The sequence below is a fragment of the Diabrotica undecimpunctata genome, chromosome 8 (assembly GCF_040954645.1).
Source record: "Diabrotica undecimpunctata isolate CICGRU chromosome 8, icDiaUnde3, whole genome shotgun sequence".
NCBI lineage: Eukaryota > Metazoa > Arthropoda > Insecta > Coleoptera > Chrysomelidae > Diabrotica > Diabrotica undecimpunctata.
This window is the reverse complement of record NC_092810.1, coordinates 15,865,145-15,887,246: the sequence shown is the minus strand read 5'-3', so window position 1 is coordinate 15,887,246 and position 22,102 is coordinate 15,865,145. Positions and strand designations below refer to the sequence as shown.

At 31.7% G+C, this 22,102-nt stretch overlaps 1 protein-coding gene across 1 annotated transcript in view; it reads left to right on the top strand.

Annotated features, from left to right (window-relative positions):
* Positions 1–22,102, top strand: part of LOC140447206 (uncharacterized) — a 427,560-nt gene that overhangs the window by 275,363 nt on the left and 130,095 nt on the right. The window lies entirely within an intron of this gene.

Genomic DNA, 22,102 nt, shown 5'->3' with positions numbered 1-22,102 from the left:
CACAACAAAAGAGCTCCTGCAGGGTTGTTCCACATCTCCAACCCTATTTAAAATATACTTAGAGAAAACCTTGACTACATGGAAAAGAAAATGCGAAGGCATGGCAGTACCGGTACGGAACAAATACCTATATACGTTAAGCTTTGCAGACGATCAAGTAGTGATTGCACAAGACCAAGACGACCTCAGCTACATGATGAAGAAACTACAAGAAGAATATACCAAGGCTGGCCTAGATATTAACCTCGCGAAAACAGAGTACCTATCTACAAGTGAAGAAGACATAGAAGATCTACAGATTTTTGACAACGTAACAATCAAAGGAAAGGAGAAATTAAAATACTTGGGGTTTATAATTACGAAAAAGGCAACAACAGAGAAAGAAATTACACAAAGATTAGAACAAACAAGAACAGCAATCCGACAACTTAACTCAGTATGGTGGGATAGAAACTTAAATATGAAGACAAAAACACATATTTATAAAACATTAGTGCGAAGGATTATGAGACATGAGGCTGAAAATTGGATAATAAACAAGAAAAACAGCAGTAAGATAGTAGCAACAGAGATGGAATGCCTGCGAAGATGCTGCAAAGTAACAAGAATGAACAGGAGAAGTAATGACGAAATAAAGCAAAGAACATCAATAGAAACAGACATACTAACATATATAGAACAAAAAAGACTAAAGTGGTATGGACATGTAAGAAGAACTAGCGACTGCAAATGGATAAAGAGAATAACCGAATGGAGCCCCATAGGAAAGAAAGGACTACCTTAAAAATCCTGGAGGAACGAACAATGGAAACAATGGAGAATGGGACAACAGAGAGAGATGGAAACAGTTGAGCGAGAGAAGACAGTGAATACTGTAGAATCCCTGAATATATAAATATACTATTAATGTATAATTTCAATTTCAGATTTTTTAATATTTTTGTTCTCGAATAGCTTTGGAAATGTGATCTTTAAAATCTGTAAATAAGTGCATATTCCTGCGCATATTTTTCACTTTATTTTGCATATTTATTCAAGTCTAAAAATAGAAATTTCAGTTAAAATTCACAACTCACCCTGTATATTATTCAACAGTGGAAGTAGAAATTTTTTAAAGGACATTATTTGTTATTCCTCATATGAGCTTTTATACGAGGATGGAATATGTACTTGATTTACCCTGTATATATTTATATTACAATATACTGCTGTAGGATCCACATCATGGAATATGAATCATGTGGATCATAACATCAATAAGAATTATGACTTTATTTGGTGGTTCAATACCATTATTCTGGGCCAAAACGTCTGTAATTCCTAACTGATATAATCTGTTTTTGTCTAATTTTCATTCCATTTTCATTAATATAAGTGTTCATGCGTTGCAATATTTAAATTTCTATCACAATTTTGTGTAATAAACAGAAAAAATTAACATTTATGTTTGAAATGTAAATTTATTACTGTGAACAACCCACTTGTAGTTTGCAATTGATAAATTCGAAAATTATGCAGTTATTAATTACTCTAGCTATTTGATTGAAATGTTAGCATGGAAATACATGGTTAGTTAAACATCAATTACAGATTTAAATAAAATAACTTAACCGAAGAGAATTTATTTACAATTTAAAATACTTAATACAAATAAATAAACATTTTTGATTCACGTTTATTAATTTTCATTTCATCAATTTAACTGATACCAAATATCTCTATTAAAAACTCCAAATCATTTCATATATAATATATATATATTGTTATGCTATGTAAAATTGAAAATAATATTGGCTTGCTCTTAATATATTTCAAAGTATAAAATATAATAATTCAAAATATTTCAACTGATAAATCATAAAAGATATTTCGAAGAAATGAAAGTCCATTATCTTTGGATTACCTGTAGTAAACAAAATTTAAAGATATGCATAAATTATTTTCTTTGTAAAATATATTTGAGTGAACGTAGTGAAATAATGGAACAATGCGAGTGGATTTTCCAAATAGACTTGTACGCCGATACGGTGAATAAGACAATAGAATCGAAATATTTAAAATGTATAATTCTCCGTTAGTTTTTAAGAATTTGTAGAACCGATGAGCATGTTAATAGTTTTTAGGAAATTTATAATTGTAGGTAAAATTGTTTGTTTGTTATCTAAATGGTAGATGGGGATACGTATGACGAGATTTGATTGGAGGAGATTAAAAAAGGTGCTATAGCTATGTAGGAATGAGAGTTTAGCTAGATTTTTGAGGGAGAAAAGATAATCAGTTTTTTTCCAAAGGTGCAAGGCGAACAGTCGTTGTTCTCTGTTGGTTCCCAAGTGATAGTAAGCATTAGAAGTGAATGTTTGTGAGTTTTCTTGGAGTTAGTGTATCTGACGGAAGCTGATCCAGAAAAATATTGTAAGTTGTACTTTTCTACTTATATATTCCAAGAGTCACTGTCCAGGCTGGAATGAGAGATTCAGTTTATCGAGAGGAGAAGAGGCTAGCATTTTTTGAACGATACGTGCATCTGAAGGAGATCATTGAACACGAGAGGCTCGCAATAATTTGTTGTAAGATTGCTGATTACCTAGGGAACTGCTAAGAATGGATAGTGTAGGCTACAAGGAACAAGGATTTGGACAACTCATCATCAGAGAGATAGTTTTTTTTACCATTCGTCAGTTTTTCTTTATCAACAAAGTTTTTTTTATTGCTCTAAAAAAGATAGAAATATTTATCAGGAGATATAGAACAACAATTTTGATTAGAAATTTTAATTTATATAGTATATAACATTAATTTTTGAAGGTTCACGTACGTAGAACAAAATTTTGATACTCATTATATGAGATATTTTTTGTTGAAGATATTTGAGTGTGAATTTTATTTCAATATATAATTTTGTATCATATATGTTTATTATTCCGGTATTCTTTAGACCTTACTTATCATATGTAAAGCATAGATATTGAAGCACGAATATAACCCTGAGATAAGAGAATTAAATAGTGTGATAAAATCATAATTGCATCATTTAAATTAGTTTAATTAATTAATTAATTAGCTAATTAATTGCTTAATAATATTTATAAATATATATATATATATATATATATATATATATATATATATATATATATATACATATATATATTTATAATAATAGTACCACAGACTAATCAGAGGAGAATACTTGTTTTGGATCTGAAACTAGATAGAACAAAATTAATCACAAAAACAAGAGTAACCATTATAAATTTTAAGAATCTAAAATAAAACTCAGATCACCAAAGGACAATTGATGAAAGAATAGATGACCAAATCGACAGCTCTCAATTAATGGAAATCGTGCTTGATAGTGCCAAAAAAATCGGAGGCCCCCAACAACAAAGCAACTGTCTGATAAAACTAAAATAATGTTAAAACAAAGAAGGGAAATACAGAGAATACAATAGACAGAACTTTGTTAGACAATAAGAAAGACTTAGAGTATTAAGAAAGACATAAGAAAATACAATGAAAGACCGGTAGAAAATGCAAACGAAAACAGGAAAAAACTATAAGAAAACATAAAAAGTATTAGTTATTGGGAAGTAACAAATCGTTGTGCTCTCTCTTTCTTAATCAACAAAAAATCAATAATATATTTCCATTCACCTGTGAGTGGTTATCTACCAACTGGTTGTATCGTTTTTCTCAAATTATCGTCTCTTGGAAGAAACTCAGAAAGAAAGCAAAACATGGATAATATTACTCAAAATTCTTCAAATGTCAATATTTCTTCACAGAATCTCAACAGCACGGTTAAATCATACTCAGCCATACTCAGCAGCGTTAGCTAAAACTCCACTCCATTACCAAATAGAGATCAAGCGATAGTTTTCTCATTGATAGAAGGTTGCAAAATTCAAGACTATCTCTTACAGATTGGACCAATAGTTAACCCACTAAATATAATATACTGTTATTTTGTATATCTAACAATCGAGTTTGCATATATTTAAGAGATAAAAAAAATTCTCGACGATCTTCTTAAAAATAATGAAGCCATCACAATTAACAACACTCGTCTAGTTGCTCGGCGACTAATTACCCTATCAGAAAGATTGCTAGTATCTAATGTAAGCCCCACAATTTTTAATGAAGATATTACAGGACATTTACAAAACTTAGGTTTAACATTGTTATCGCCAATGACTTCTCTGAGAATTGGCGCTACAGCCCAAATCGGGCCTTGGCCTCCTCCAAACTATGCCTTCAACCTTGTCGGTCCCGCGCCGATCTTCTCCAGGTTCTCACGTCTAGCAAATTTTGCGCGTCCGCTGCCACTTCATACTCCCATCTTTTCCGTAGCCTTCCTTTTGGTCTTGCGCCCTACATTTTACTATCTATCCTCTTCATAAGCTCCCATAGATTTTCGATCGGATTGAGGTCTGGGGAATTACCTGGCCACTTCACTACTTTAATTTCCTTTTTTTCCAGGTACGATGTTACTGTTTTTGCCTTATGGCACGGTGCTGAATCGTGCATAAAGGTAAAATCCTCCGATTTGACAAACCAGTCTTTAATTTGTGGCATGAGGTTTCTTTCTAGTACTTCAATATACTGATGTTGATTCATCATTCCATTTACAATGTACAGCCTCCCTGTGCCCTTACTGCTGATCACAGACTATACTATGATCTTGAGAGGATGCTTTACTCGTTCTACTATGCAATCCTTGTGATATTTTTCACCCACTCGCCTTCGGTCGAATGCCGACTTATCCATGAGTATCTCTACTGTAGACTCATCAGAGAAACAAACATGTAAATAAAAAAAACTATAAGATAATTTTTTTTAGGATAAAAACAGCGGTTATAGGGATTTAAACTTTAGTAGTGACGTAATCCTTATTCCAATCCTCAATTGTCCAATTTTGGGTGTTCTTTGGCCCATTCCAGTCTCTTTTTCATGATTGCGATGGTCTACTTTGGTTTTTTGGCAGGGCGACATGATTTGAAACCTTGCTCAGCAAGCCTTCTGCGGACTGTCATGTCAGAAAATGGCATCCTAGCTTCATAAATAAGTTCCGTGAGGATTTTTCTTGGCTTCCTTCTATTGTTTACGAAGATATCCCTGATTTTTCTTTCGTCTCTGGGTATAATGACACGCTTTTGGGCACATGACGACCACATTTTTTAGACGACTCACTTTGCTTGCGCTACTTTGCATTGTTAAGCTATCTGACATTGGGAAAGCTTTGTAGTCAATAAAACTGTCTTTATCTTCACCATTTTATACACAGGGACGTCTTTAGCCTTACCCATTATGATTTTCTTTTAAAAAATTGAAATGTTTTGAAAATATTTATAAAATTAAAGCTGATAGTTTTTTTTCACTCACAATCACCACCCATACATTAATAAAATATACTACAAAGATAAAACGATACTAATCTTTTAAAAACAATACAAAAATATACAAATTCAATTGTAAACTCCAAGCGCAAATTCAGCACAATGTGTATGTTGTCACGTAATTTGACACAAATGACAGTTCTAGAGCTGTAAACGTCAAAAAGTTAAGGTTATTAACTTTTGTGACTGATCATAATAATTTGATTTTCCATTGTATATACATATATATATATATATAGTAAACTCTTAAATATTGGGGAAATCTGTAAGAAAGACTCTACACAAAAGTGATTCTCGACTTCACCCTGACCGTTGTGCATTAGCCAAACATGTCCATTTCACTGGTCATCTCATGGACTATACTAATACCACAATTCTCCACCGGGAGAACAATAAATCTAAAAGAGAGTTAATTGAAATGTCTTATATTTTCCTTAACGATTTCTCCATTAATGTTAAGAGTGACATCAAGAATCTAAGCGATATATACCACTTGTTACTTAAATCAGATACCAAGAACAATACTATATCACAGATAACTAACTTGACTGATATATCCATTAACAACTAACATACCTTTATAATTAATTTTCATTAACAAAAAATATATAACATTTCCTTGCTTTTCTTAGATACATCTCAATAAGATGCAATAATACATGAACAATATAATATAATAAAATAAAAAAAATCAAAATAATATTTCCCTTTACTGGGATTTAAATGCATTCGTTTTTTACCAATGAACCTTAACGACATAAAGATTCATAAGAACTAATGAAGTTGTCAGCGCTTGCGTTCTGGCTAAAACAGAACCTCACTTTTAAACTATCTAAAAATCAAAAATTTAGTTATTGCCGACAATTCAAAGAATTACCTCCTTTTAAATGTAGTTACATTGGGTTTTTCGATTAACCTTGGGTAAGCCTTTACGTGTCAAGTTCAAAGCTACCATACATTTCAAACCTTAAAAAAAACTTTTTTTGCACATAGTAACAAAAAACACCACTATGTTACTAGCAAAGTTTTTTAATATTCTAACTCTACAATTACTAATTCTAAGTAAGTTACGGTAAGATCAATAATGTTTTAATAGATAATATATGGTAGCTAATTATAATTTATTCTCTTTCAGCCCTGAAGAAGCCAAATTAATTCTCTTTGGCGAAAACGTTCCGCGAAACAATTGATACACATTAGAGTCTTTCTTGCAGATTTCCCTAATATTTAAGAGTTAACTATTTAACTAATCTGCAAAGATTAAATTCCTTTTCTATATATATATATATATATATATATATATATATATATATATATATATATATATATATATATCTGATTTAGTTCTGCAGTTGCTCTCCAAGCTGCCTATTGAACGATTGATGTAAGGTGATGGACTGCTTCCTCAATATTTTCATTTGTTTTAAAGGGGACTACTTAAATTAATTGCATTTTGAACATTAACTCTGAATAGACTCCAATTTGTTTTATGATTTAAAAACGTGGCATATTTATTTGTATTATATACATGTTCCATCACATCAATATAGAAAGGAGAATGGTCCGACGAAAGGTCAAAGGAAGATTTTTTATTTAAAAAGTTGTTATTAATTCTTTTTATAATAGCAAAATCGATGAGATCGGGTATTTTATTTCTGTCTTTAAGCCAGTAGGTGGATTGTCCAGTTGAAATTGGAGTCAAATTATTCTCGTTTAAACTTTTATTAAGTTCTTTTCCGCGTGTTGCTATCAATCTTGAACTTCATCTTGTATTTTTTGCATTAAAATTATCTGCTACAATAAAGTGATGATCAAGCTCATTGAAATAACTAGACAAAGGTTCCTCTTTAAATATTTTACCAGGAAGACAATACGCAACTAACATCGTTTGTGATGTTTTATTTACTTCTAATAATTAACGCAGTTTCACCATGACCTTTTCTCAGTGGGTATGGTGTGACATAGGTGCAGAAATCTGGCATACTTGAGAAAAGCACTCTCCCGAAACAGCTGTAGTGATAATAGAGTTATAATTAAATTTGTGGAAGTCTTAAAAAGAAAAGTTTTCAGTATTTTATTGCTAAAATGAACTTCCATCAAGTAAAGATCGAATTCATCACATCTTCCAGTCCACTTCGTAAGATTCACCATCCAGGATATACTTCTACGTAGAGGGCCTCTCTTACTCTCAATCTTGCCTTGTAAAATCAACTCTAGAAGTCGGTATTTATGATTACGCATGATGTGGCTGAAGTAAGCCAATCTTCTGTTTTTTATGGTCTTAATAATTTCTTTGTCTTTTCTTAGCCTCTGGAAAATAGTTATGTTACTGTGGTGTATATATAAGGCCCTTAACATACGTCGATAGCACCACATTTTAAATGCCTCTAATCGTTTTATGGCATCTTCTGTAAGGCTCCAGCTTTCTAGCTTTGTACTTCATAGACATAACATCTAAGAATTCTTTATCGTATATTGATACTTAAAGATAAGTTGCAGAGAATCTTCCTAAGGCTGTTAAAAGAGCTTTTGGCTTTTTCAATATGAGTTCTTATTTCGTAGCTATAATCTCAAGTATCTTTAATATTGAAGCCCAAATAGCAAATGTTTTCCCTCCTTTCTAACGGTATATCGCTTATTGTAATTTAGGCATTTATGTTGGTGTTCTTGCCCGTCTTCTTGGTATGATAATAATAACTTTCTTATGTTTTTTAATCAGTCTGATTTTAATCTTTGTATAGGAAATTTGATATTTATTTTTGTATAGGAAAGTAAAATAAATACCTTAATTTATGCAATACAAAATTTGTAATTTTTATTCAAATAAATCGTATGTACAAATTGTACCGGAATGGAACTACATAAACTATTAGTAACGACTTGGGAAGCGTCAAAATTAGTGGAAATGTCAATTTAGTAAAAGTAAAAGAAAACCAAGGAGAACCTTTTTTTACAAAATGTGATGTAACCTTACTATACAATAATAATAAGTATCCAATATTAAACATTTCAAAATTTTATTGTGTTTGTTAAAAAGTGATATGATACGATAAATTTTATAATAAAACTACAAAAAGAAAGAAATATACTGCCTATGGGTTGAGTATGTCTGTCATAACCTGTGAAACTCTCAATTATAAAATCTGTATAATATTATTCCGCCAAAAATCTTACTCCGCTAATGCAAAATAAGTTTCTAAAATCCATTTTGTGACCTAATTACAAGTCTTTAATCTAGAGTCATATTTTATAGGTAAATAACTTTATAAAGTATATTGCATTGTGTTATAAAAATTAAGTTAAACTTTAAAGCTGCCCCTACAAAGGTAAATGCATTACTGCCGTAAAACTCTAAACGAGGTCTTGTATAAACTTTTATTTAGTTTTAAAATGGAGTAAACTTCGTCCAATTAAAAGTTTTACTAATCATATAGGATAGACCGTTAGAGTTTAATGCAGTTTAAAATGCATGATAGGACTTCTAGAAAAGTATTTTTACATATTTTTAAAAGTAAGTACCTGAATATCTTGAACTTATTTGGCTTAATTGAACTAGCAACGCACAATGACATTGGAATATACATCCAACCAAGGAAAGAGCCAAACAGGAAGATAAAACTTAAAGATAAACTTACCAATATTAATTTTACGACATAAAAAGATTGTTAACGTAAACAAAATATTAAAGTTTTAAAGTCTTTGTAATTTAGGCACCAATAAAACGCTCCCATTAGTTTTATAGCTTTGGGAAATTCAAAACTATGCTAGAATTCCTTTACTGACAGTAGAAGTACAAATAAGTAATTGGCTCTAAACTAGTAGGCTTTGTTTGTGTGTAAAAAGGGATATTTATTTTATAGAACCCTTTTGGAATATATCACAAAACGTTTTCGGAATAGCTGTTCCATCATCAATGCTGTTACCGTGATTTTAAAATGCCAAAAATAACAAGTGTCTCTACTTGGATTAAACCTTACAAAGAGTATAAACCTATGGATATGGACAATATTTATTGTTCAGTTTGTGACAAAAATGTAAGTACTAAATATTTACTAAATATTTAGATTCCAACCTGCCTGATGTTAGGTCGTGAAGTTCGTTTGCCCTGCGACCTAGAGTTTGGCTGCAGAATTTCCGAAGCGAAGATTATGTCGACCGCCTGAAGTTAAGAATGAACAACATTTATGAACTTGCCCGACAACACATCCAGTTAGCCAGTGACAGAATGAAAGATCAATATGATTGTCGTTGCAAGAATGAAAGCTATGAAGTAGGTGATCTTGTTTGGCTTTGTCTCCTAAACTGCAAAGACAATGGGAGGGTCTGTATGAAATTAAAAAGAGAATAAATGACGTAATATACCGAACTAAGAAGTTGCCGAAAGGTAAACCAAAAGTAGTTCACATAAATCATCTTGCACTATTTGCTGGCTCAAATGAAACAGAGGAAGCATGAACCCCTGGACATGAGATCAAAGATGACCGGCGACTTAGCTTTAATGAACTTATGTCAAATTACGCAGAGAGAAAGAGTGCTAGATTCGACGTGACCACAGAAGTTCAGCAGGATCTTTTTAGTTTTCCGCAAAACGTCTCTCTAGCCCATTGTGTTGCCCAAGATCTTGAGATAGCTATAGGAATCTCATCCGTATTTCATAAGAAGTTCGGTCGCTTGGACGAGTTAAAAAAATCAGTAGCCTAAAGTTGGAAGAGTACTGAGATTAGAAGATGGTCCTCGATATTTGCTGTATATGGTGACCAGGACGTCGTACACAGACAGGGCAAGCTACGAAGATATAATTTGAAGAAAATCGTGTGCAATTATGACATCAAGAATTTGGTCTTACCCAAGTAAGGCCATGCACTAGATAATATGGATTGGAAGATTGTCAGAAGCATGCTTGAAGTGATTTTCCGAGAAACCGGCGTATGAATTACTGTGTGTTTGATTAACCCAAAGAAATCGTGTTTTTTAAAGTCAGTAGACTGTTATTTCTTCTTGAGGGGTTCATGCAGAGCTGGGGGGTTCTGTAGATTCCGCCATCACTAGCTCTCTAGCTCACTGTGTTGCCAAAGATCTTGAGATGTCTAAAGGAATCTCGTCCTTATTCTATAAGAAGTTCTGTCGTTTGGACGAGTTAAAAAATCAGCAGCCTAAAGTTGGAAGAGTACTTACTGAGATTAGAAGATGGTCCTCGATCTCTGCTGTATATGGTGACCAGAAAGTTGTACACAGGCAGGGCAAGCTACGAGGATATATGGCGTGTTCTAACTAATTTAAAGAAAATCGTGTGCAATTATGATATCAAGAATTTGGCCTTACCCAAGATAGGCCATGCACTAGATCATCTGGATTGGAAGATTATCAGAAGCATGCTTGAAGTAATCTTCCGAAAAACCGGCGTACGAATTACTGTGTGTTGCATTAACCCGATGATATCGTGTCCTTCAAAGTCAGTAGACTGTTATTTCTTTCTGAGGGGTTCATGCAGAGCTGGAGAGTTTTATAGATTCCGCCATCCGCGGCCTACATATGAAGTTGCTGATCGGGACGCTCAGATTTAAGAGTGGAGCAATGTTACAAACATGCATTCGACGTAGCTCATATAACGGTTGCATCGCGAGACGACGAGAAGCTTTCAGATGAATCGAGCGCGGGAGAGATCGACCCGTCAATCAAACGAATTAGAGGTGGACTACTCCAGAATATTCTAGTACATAATAACTTTTATATATAAGCAGACCTTCTATGAGTTCAGTTTAGTCGATAAGATATTTTCGTGCTGTAAACTTATAAATAAATATATTTAAATAAATTAAGAACCGCTCGCTTTATTTAATCTCGCTACAATACTTTTATTTAATATGTTATTTAAGCATTTAAGTTTTGACACTACAGCCTTTCAGGCTGTAGTGTCAAAAGTTAGAATAGCAGTGACGATTGCCAACCTTCGTCGCGGAGATGGCACGTAAAGTAATAGAAATAAATTTATAAAACAAACTATAGATTGATTTACTGACACTAAAACTTATGAATTAAAAATGAAAACAACTACATAATAAACAAAACAAACTATCATCTATTACTTCGTTGATCAGCTGGATAAATAAAGCAGCGAAATCCAATTTTGTACAATCCAGTCGTTTCCCAATTCAACAAGTCGCAATATTAAAATTCCTATTTCCATATAAACGGCGAACGGCAAAACATTTTCAAATCAGGAAATGTAATTTAAAGCTAGCAATAAACTAAACTACGTCATATAATTGAACAACAAATAAACATGATATCGGGATTGTTCTGCTGAAACTACTACAGTTCGATATAATTATACAACATTGTATGGATGTAACGCAGTTTACAGTTAATGTAGTACTTATTTCAAAAACGAACTCTAAACAAGTAACCAGTATACATATTTATGTTGTATGTATATTTGCTAAATAGTGTAATTATATTTTTGAATTACGAGATTTACCTAAATACGCTAGGTAGATTTCAGATACGTAAATACTGGAGTATTTATTGGTTTATTTAGACCAGTGTGTCTTTGCATACTTATGTTATTAGTTACTAATTATTTTATTATATTCCGTCTCTGTTCACTCATAACTAGACTTCGGCAAAATTGCATATTTTGCATATTGTGCATATTTTATGCAAATATTTCATATTTTGGCATATTTGTATAAAAGTTTGCATAAAGTGCATAAAAGTTCAGATTTTTATACTGTATTTGAAAATTTTTAAACATACCAATTTATTTCAATTCTTGTATAAAATTTTGTAGTCATTTTAATCAAGAAATGATCTAAGTACGTAATCTCTACAGGTACAAAACATTTACAATTTCAAAGAAGATCAATTTAAGTAGCCCTCAACATTCTTAGAAAGTCTCGGTCACTGAGGCATTCAGTTATTGGATAATCGCTAAGGGTTCGCTCATTTGCATTTTATGATCTAATCCCCAAATCTATCTACAATTTATTGTATCTTAACAGCAGGTAAACGGCTAATAGTTTTGTTCCTAATTTAGGGATTTTCCAAAATCTCCCAGTTTATTGAATTAGGTACCTAAACATTTCTAGTTTGATGCTCAGATTTGTAAATCATTTTTGTTTTGATATTCAAAGCTCGTTGTGCGTAACAAAAAGGAAGATTGTGATTTTATAATGCCTAAAACAACCAGTGCTTCAACTTGGATTAAACCTTATAAAGAGCTGTCTATGGATATGGGAAAAATCTACTGTTTAGTCTGTGGCAAAATTGTAAGTATCTAATATTTTCTATTAAATATCTAATATTTCATACATACAGGGTGTTTCCAAATGACACTTACAACGTTTGACTGTAGATACTTCTCGAAAAATTGAACAAAACGATATAGTTAATGAGGGGTCAAACTTATTTACTTTTCGAGATACAGGGTGTTAAAATTAAAAAAAATTAAATTCTTTTAGTTAATAACAACAATAACTTTAAAACCAATAAACGTATTTACTTGAAATTTAGTACTCGTAGGTTGTTTTTAAATGAAAAATAGCTTCCTTTAGTGAGAAAAAATTGTCCATGGTACAATACAATGGTGTGTATTTAGATAAATTTTTCACCTTTACTTTTTTTTATGAAGTCAGCTATTCTAAAACACAATTATTTTTATTGTAATTGAATTAACAAAAAAAAAACTTTTGTTGAATTTTAAAATAAGTTATATGATGTACTAATGGTTAGTAACAAAAACTAATTTGTGGATTAATACTGCATTTAAAACACTTAGCGAGTGTTTTTTTTTTCCAAACCAGTTATTTGATTAACCAAAAACACCTTGTATATTTTTATATTTTAAAGGTTGGGTTAAAATAAAGGTTTTTATTTTTATTTATAGATAGCATGTGAGAAGAAATTTCAGATAGACCAACATGTGAGAACTGCTTCACACATTGCAAAAAAAGGAAAAATAGGAGGAAAACATCAAACTTCAATGGCTAAATGTTTCCAATCTACTTCAAAAAAATTAGATGAGCAAGAAACTTTTAATGAAGACTTGTGTCGCGCATTAGTGTCGGCAAACATACCGCTTTCAAAATTAGCAAATGTAAATTTTAGTTCGTTTCTAAAAAAATATTGCAAACTTAATGTTCCAAGTGATCGGTCTCTAAGAAGAAATAATGTGAACGGGCTATACTCGTCGGTGTTAATTAATATTAAGGAAGAAATTGCAGATAATTATTTTTACATATCTGTAGACGAAACCACTGATTCCTCAGGAAAGTACATTGCTCATTTATTGATTGGTGTTCTTAAAGAAGATACCTTACCAAAATCTAATCTTATTTCATGCCAGCAACTTGAGAAAACAAATGCTTTAACAATTTCGCGTTTTATACAAGAAACATTAGCAACTTTTTTTCTTCCGACAACTATTCCTTCTAATAAATTACTGCTTATTTTATCGGATGCTGCTCCTTATATGGTGAAAGCAGGACAAAATTTAAAAATATTTTTCCCAGATTTAATACATGTTACTTGTGTAGCGCATGGATTAAACAGAGTTGCAGAGGAAATACGAAAAAAGTTTTCTCTTGTAAATACCATGATATTCAGTGTCAAAAAAGTATTTCTTAAATCTCCTATAAGAATTCAACTTTATAAAGAAATGCTACCTAACATTCCTCTTCCACCACAACCTATTTTAACGCGATGGGGAACATTGTTAGAAGCAGCTAATTTTTATGCAGATCATTTTGTTAAAATAAAGAACATAATTGATACGTTAACAGATGAAAGTTCCCAATCTCTTTTGGATTCTAAACAAACTTTTCAGAGTAACTTGCTTCAACAAGAACTTTCATTTATAAAATCAAATTTTAGTTTTGTTCAAAAAACAATTACTCAGTTAGAACCACCAAAACTGTCATTGTTCGAAAGTACAGCATTAATAAAAGAATTTGCGTCATGTTGTCGGAACGTTAGAGGTAATATTGGAAAAGATATTTTAAAAAAATTTGAAGCTACTATGGAAAAAAATAAAGGTTACCATATTCTTTCTGAAGTAGTCAGTATTCTAGCTGGAAATATTTCGGAAACAATTAATTTAGAACCAAATGTTTTGGTTAGTTTGAAAAATGCTCCCGTTACATCAGTTGATGTTGAACGAAGTTTTTCCATATATAAATATATGTACTCAGACAGAAGCCACAAGTTTTTGTTTGAAAATGTTGAACACCACTTGGTCATTTATTGTTACCATAATTCTAAATAAGTTTATTCATACTTAAAAATGATATAGTTACTTAAAATAAATGTAAATCTTAATGAATAGTAGGAAATATTTAGTTATGTACACTTTTTTTTTTAAATAAAATTGTTACTATTTTACGATTTTTTTATTTATTTGTATGCATATTTTGTAAAATATTTGCATATTTTCGGATAAACACGTGCATATTATTGCGCATAATTTCTACATTTTTATTTGCATATTTGCCGAAGTCTACTCATAACCTAAAACCACGTAATTGAGCAGCGTGGCTCTATATAATGTAACGAAATAATTTTGCCTACCACATAGGGTATTACTATAGGGGGTTGAAAATTGGGGACATAAATTACTTAGGGGAGATAAGGCAAGCAAAACAAATCGAAACTTATGCGAACGGCGCTCAGGGTTTATTTGGAGAGCTGGAGTCGTGGATAAGTAAATGAAACAATGGAATTGGATTGGGGCAACTACAAAAAAATGAAACAAAGGACTACTTACATGAATCTCCTGGAACAAATGGACAAACAAAATAACAAAAAAGACCTCTAGCTATTTAAAAGGGGACGCCGCTTTGAGAAAACTTCCTGCTGGACAAAAGAAAAGGTTCTTCCGTCCTAAAAACACAAAATAGAGGTTAGGAGACTTTTCTAAAAAAATAAACAAAATGATTTTTTATCTGCTGGTAAATTCTGAGGCAAAAGACCTTAAGTCACAATATTATCCAATATGCAATCAAATTTTTCATCACACTAGGACTAGGACAATATTGTTTAACTAATATACAATGTTACAATTATTATAAATACATAATTTCATATGTCTTCAGATTTAGAAAGATTCCAATAATTTTCTGGAATTCATCTTATTAACTCATTATCTCAAAACTTTACTACATGGCAGTGGCGGCTCGTGGCTTGAGAGACAAGGTGGGCAAGATATTTTTTGTCTCCTCAGATAGGTATACCGTCTAATAAAGACTTCAATCATCATAGGAGATTTTTTGTTTTCTTTTTGTTTTTTCCTATAAATTTAGAACCTAATCATGTTTATAAATTAACTCTAGTCTACGTTGTTTGGAAGTAGCAAAATGAGTTATAACGTCATCGTAAAATTTTTAGAGTTTTGAAGAGATTTTAAAAGTTTTTTTTTCTATTGACATTTGAGACAAGCTTGACATTCTTTCTTGTTTCATGGTATTTCGACAATACGTTTTGATTCTTTTGAGGCAAGAGAAATCTCGTTCATTTGAGGCAGACGTTGGTGGCAATGAGAGAATTAATGATAATAATTTATTAATTTCGGTAACAGTTTGTTGTAATAAATTGAAATATATAAAATTATACATATCTTGTAACTTATCCCACCTTTCGAAAATATTTGGATGAGCATATAAAACTTTTAATTCATTTTCTAATTTTATTTTTTTAAAGAATGATGGATAATTTTTAATTAACCTGTCTAATAAGTATCTTGGAAATTCTTTGGCGTAACTTTTAAATTTTGAATCGTCAAAGAGGTCAAAAATTTGCAAATCTTCAAAATTCGAAATACGAGTACCTATTTGCATAATAATAGTATCCAAAATTTCAAAATATACTCGTTTCTCGAGATCTGCTTCTATGTCATGCCTTCGGAAATATCAAGCGAGTCCAAAACGTCACTGCGTATATACCTACTGGAAATTACTATCATTAAGAAAATCCTGAGATTTTGCACCAGTCTTGTTATTCTATTTTTGAAATGAATAATGTCAGTTAACTGATTTTGAACAACATTGAATATCAAATCGGTTTGGGTAAACACTTTCTTAAAAATATTTGAAAGTATGTTAAAAGTGTAATCATTTAATAAAGTTTTCAAACCGATTGCTTCACGGATCGAGATATCATCACTTTCAAAATCGTCGCATTCAATAATAAAATCAAAAACTTCCAAAAGCTGTTCACGAAAATCTGCTACAGTGAAAACTAACCGTTTTTCGAAACAAACCGTTCTAAAACATTAGTCTGTTTAGGCGAGCTTGAGAAAAATGAAGCAAATCCGCAAAAAAAGACGACATTCTTTAATTTTTTAACACATTCTATGCGCAAGACAGTGAGTAAATAAACCTTGCGGTGCAATAGTTTTAACTTTTGCCTGCAGACCATTCAATTCACCAGACATGACGGCAGCGCCGTCATAAGTTTGCCCTACCAATTTATTTTTGATATCAAAAAATTTTAATCTGTCCTTTAAAACACCAAAAATATATTCTGCCTTATGGCCTTTACTCACGTATGTAAAACCTAAAAACCTCTCATAGATGTTACCACGTAACGCGTATCCAACAACAATTGATAATTGTGAATGACATGATATGTCGGTAGTTTCATCTACTTCTAGTGAACAGAAAATGGTTTCCTGAATCTCAGATTCAATAACGTTACTCAAAATGTAACTAATTGATTCTATTAATTCATTCTGGATTGTTTTAGTTACACCGCTAAATGTCTTCGAATCAGAAAGTAAATTAGAAAATTCCAAATCGTTTTTCTTAAACATTTTTATTAGTTCTCTATAATTACCTTGATTTAACAAATGCTCCGATTCATCGTGTCCCCTAAAAGATAATTCCTGATAACTTAAAAAAAATTACAATATCAATTAAACGACGTAAAACTGCGTGATTATTTTTTACAATTTCGTTATGTTTAATGGCATTTTCACGTTGGGCATTATCTAATGAAACATAGATATTTTGTTTTCCAAATAAATCTAATTTAATTTGGCTGTATGTATGATCTTTCGAAATATCATGTTTATGTAAAGCCCTAAATAATTCCTTTAAATTATCATAATCAGATTCACACCACGGATTTTGATGTTTGCCCCTATTTGTCGAAAATAAAATGCAAGGCAAACAGTAAAGTTTGTTTTTTATTTCACTCCCGGTAAGCCATCAGTACTTGCTGTACCAATTATCTGAAAATGATCTATTACTTCCCTTACCCGCACTAATATTGATAAGCCGGGACATTTTAGCAAAGGACGCCCCTTATTTTTAATAACCATTTGTTCTTCGTATGGAATAGATGAAAACCCATTTTGCAAAATATAATTTACAATATCAGACTTATCAATACTTATAGTTTCTCCCATAGCTTGCATTTTTTAGGTTAATTTCAGTATAGTATCACAGTATTACTTTAAAAATAAAAATAAATCACTGAATATCGCTTCACTTTACTGCTTACGTTCTTATATGAAATAACATTTCATCCCGCTCCCGCAATGTACAGTTCGCGACCAATCACCAATCCAAATGAAGCATCGGCAAATTTAAATTTTCCGTACTTGGTAATTAAGTTCATATGGAAAGAAATCTATGTTTGGTTGCTATGGATGAAAATAACCTTATTCTAATATTTGATGCAAAAGACCGGGAAACATTTAGATCCGAATCGTGGAAAAAGGAATACAGACCTCTATTTCTTAACTCAAAATTCTTAAAATCGACCTGTTCATATAACAAGAAAAGTCGTGAAGAATTTCTTGCACAGCCAACATCGATCAATAATATATAAAGTAAGTATCCAGATGGAACTTCCAGAAGTCAGACTGGATAAAATTCGCTACTGAACTTGATAAAGAAGGGTCCCAATTACACCTAAAAGAAAGGATAGATTTATATGTGCGGTAATGTTAACTGCAAAAAAGTGTATACCAAGGGATTACGACAAATAGTATATATCCCCGGCTGGAATAATGAAAGTAAAGAACTTTACAATGAGTATTTAGAGAATGGTGACCCAGATGTATTTAATTACCTATTATAAACGTTAAATAAAGCTCGAAAGATAAGTGGATAAAAACAACGAAGAAAATGGATTTTAAAAGGTCGAGCAGATAATATTGAAGCCTACTTAGAAAACAAAGGGTAAGCGTTCCTTCTTCTTGCAGTACCGTCTCCTATCGGAGGTTGGCTACCATCACAGCAATCTTTACTTTGTTGGCTGCAGCTGTGAACAACTGTATTGAACTGCACCCATACCACTCCCTTAAATTTCGCAACCAGGAAATCCTCCTACATCCCACATTTCTCTTTCCCTAGATTTTTCCTTTGATTATGAGTCTAAGCAGAGACTACTTTTCTCCTCTCATTATGTGGCCCAGATATTCCAGTTTTTCCCCATTCCTTCCCCATCTTCAGCAGAACATCTTGATTTGTTACTCTTTCTGTCCATGGTATTTTCCACATTCTCCTGTAACACCACATCTCGAATGCCTCAATATTTTTGATGTTTATCTTTTTCAGTGTCCAGGCTTCCATGCCGTACAGCAGAACGGAGAAAACATAGCACCTTAACATTCTCGTTCTTAAGTTTATATTTATGTCCCGGCTGCATAGGAACTTTTTCATTTTGACAAACGATTGTCTCGCTCTCTCTATTCGCCTTTTGATTTCTCCAGTCTGGTCATTAGTATCAGTGAAGCAAACCCCTAAATATTTGTAGGACGTAACTCTTTCAACTGGCTGATTATTTATGGTTAAATTCACATTGGTGTATAGCTTCTTTGTTACAATCATGAATTTAGTCTTTTTGATGTTTAGTTTTAGACCATACTTTTTGGTATGGGTGTTTATGTTTTTCATTAAAAACTGTAAATTTGCTAGGTTATCTGTTACTATTAGCGTGTCATCAGCGTATCGTATATTGTTAATTAACTCTCCGTTAATGTTCATACCAATGTTTTGTTCTAGGAGCGCTTCCTGACATATTGTTTCGCTATATATATTGAATAATAGCGGAGAAAGCACACAACCCTGACGTACACCGTAAGCGATCCGTTCGCTCGAAAACCCCACTGTTCATCCTTCGACCAAATAGCTAGCAGAATAGTGACCTATTTAGGGTTCCACGTGATAAAAAAACACACAAAATATATAAAAAATTAACCCAATAATTAACGCTAAACAGCCCGACATAATTCAAAACTCTCTCACGAATTCATTGCCGAAGAAATAATATTAGACATCCGAGACACGAAAACTGACAAGGCATTTGGTTTTGACGGGATTTATCCTGAGTTTCTACTACAATGCATCCAAAGGACAATAAAATGGTAGGCTGCGTTTTACTCACCGATCTTAATAACTGGAAAGATACTAAAAGCTTTTAAAAATTACTGTATTAAAACCCAATAAACCCCATAATAGAGTTGAAGGCTATGGTCCCATAGCACTTCTCAGCTGCTGCGATAAACTGTTGGAACGACTTCTCTTAACCACCATAGGCCCACATTCTTGAAAATATCTTACTCGAACAAGGTTTCATAGCTAATTAAAGTTGTACAGACTAGATCCTAAGTCTAATATACATATATATCATTTTTCAAAGTAAAACACTTGCACATCACGATTTATACAAAGTGACGTCACTTGTATTTAAAATTTCCAGAACGTCAACCTTGGAGTTCAAATGTTTCTAACACAGCTAATAATACGAAACCCATAGGCGTCAACATGGTGTAATAATCAGAACAATGTTATCATCATTATATTGGGAATTTTAGAATTATATTGATTAAATAACCAAAAACATTTCTTATTATTAATAATATAAATTTTATGAAATAACTCTTCAAGTCTAATATTGCACAAAATAATAATTTTAATTAAATAGATTAGATAATTGTACGCAACTGATACCGGAATACTTCAAATTTTATTGACAGTTCAGCGTGTGGCAAAAGTGTATAAAGTGTTGCCGCTTTTTTAGAGTAAGAATTTTGTTTATGTTTTGATTTCTTACACAATTTGGTCATAATATAATATATAATAATAAATTATATTTATAAATACATACTAAATTTAGACTAATAGCTTTAAAAACTAATTATTGTTGTGTATTGTGATTGTGCCATGTCAAAACAAATAAATAGTCTAGTCTAAAGATAGATAATTTTGAACAAGAAATAATGGCGGGACGTCTTTACTATTACAGCCCTAAAAGAGGTAAGTTTAAAATTTAGAATATATAATTTTGTATTAAAATGTTTTCTTATGTATTTTAGTGTGTTGCAGTAGGCTTAAAACTAAGTGTATTTACTGTTAATATAATAGTTTGACAAATAGTTGACATTTTAAAAATTCCTCACTTACTAGCTATTCTGATATTTTGGCAACGCTGTGGGGTTCTGACGCCGTAAATCTTGAGTGACGTGCAAGCATTTTTATATGAAAAATGCTATAGAAGCGAGTTTCCAAAAGCAACAAAAGACGGCTGTAGTTTTTGTGGACCTGACAGCTGTCTACAACTCATGATGGAAGGAGGGGAGCTTATACTCCTGTATAAGCTAAACAAACTAATTTCATAGCAAAGAATATTAAAACTAATAAACAGCGTACTCTCTGATCAATACTTTTATAATTAAATGAATATGAAATGTCGATAAGTGAAAATTTTAAAACAGGAAGCCGCCTAAGCTTGGGAATTAAAGCAAAGTAAACGATAAAACATTGGCAGTCATCTTTTATTGTTTTCGAAAATTAGCAATTTCCGTTTGTTCAGATTTCCTTGTTGAAGCTATTTTCCATATATTCTCCATAACCGTCCTAATCTCTTTTAGAATGGCACGATATTACAAGAGCATTAGTATATACTAGCGATATGCCACAGTTTATTATTTGCACATACTCCTGTAGTACTTCTGCCACTGGCTAAAACATCGCATCACATCGCTTTCCAAACTCAGCTTTCTAAATCTAGTGAACCATAAACTGGCATCAATCTGGGTTATGCTTCCGCTTTACGATAAGTTTTACGATAACAACTGTATGCAGCCGGATTTTACATGGTAAATACACCGGGTCACATTCAAAGCTTTTACAAATGTAGAATTCCTGCTCTTTAATAGTTTTGAAAACTATTTTATTTCATTGTGGATTACTAATTAAACCAATGGCAAATTGCAGATAAGCTAAACCAAATATTTTCCAGTAAAAATAGTTTACAGGAAACATGAGGCAATAAATACAGACTGCACTTTTTGTAAATTTTGATTTGTAGACATTTGTAGATTTGTAGAGAGAGAGAGATGGAAACGGTTGAGCGAGGGAAGGCAGTGAATACTGTAGAATCCCTAAATATATATATATATATATATATATATATATATATATATATATATATATATATATATATATATATATATATATATATATATATATATATATATATATACACTCGCGATCATAAAATCCGGGTCATCTTGAAAATTTCAAGTTTCTTAAATATTTTTGCCTCTGGTGCAGTAATAACCTTTTTTTTAGCTAATGTATTTTTTATTTGTCATCAATGTTTGTTTTGAAAGAAAAAAAAAATGGTTTTTTATTATTTTTATTGAACAAAACAAAAAACAAATCAAATTGTTGATAAAACAGACATACGAAAAAAAATGGAAA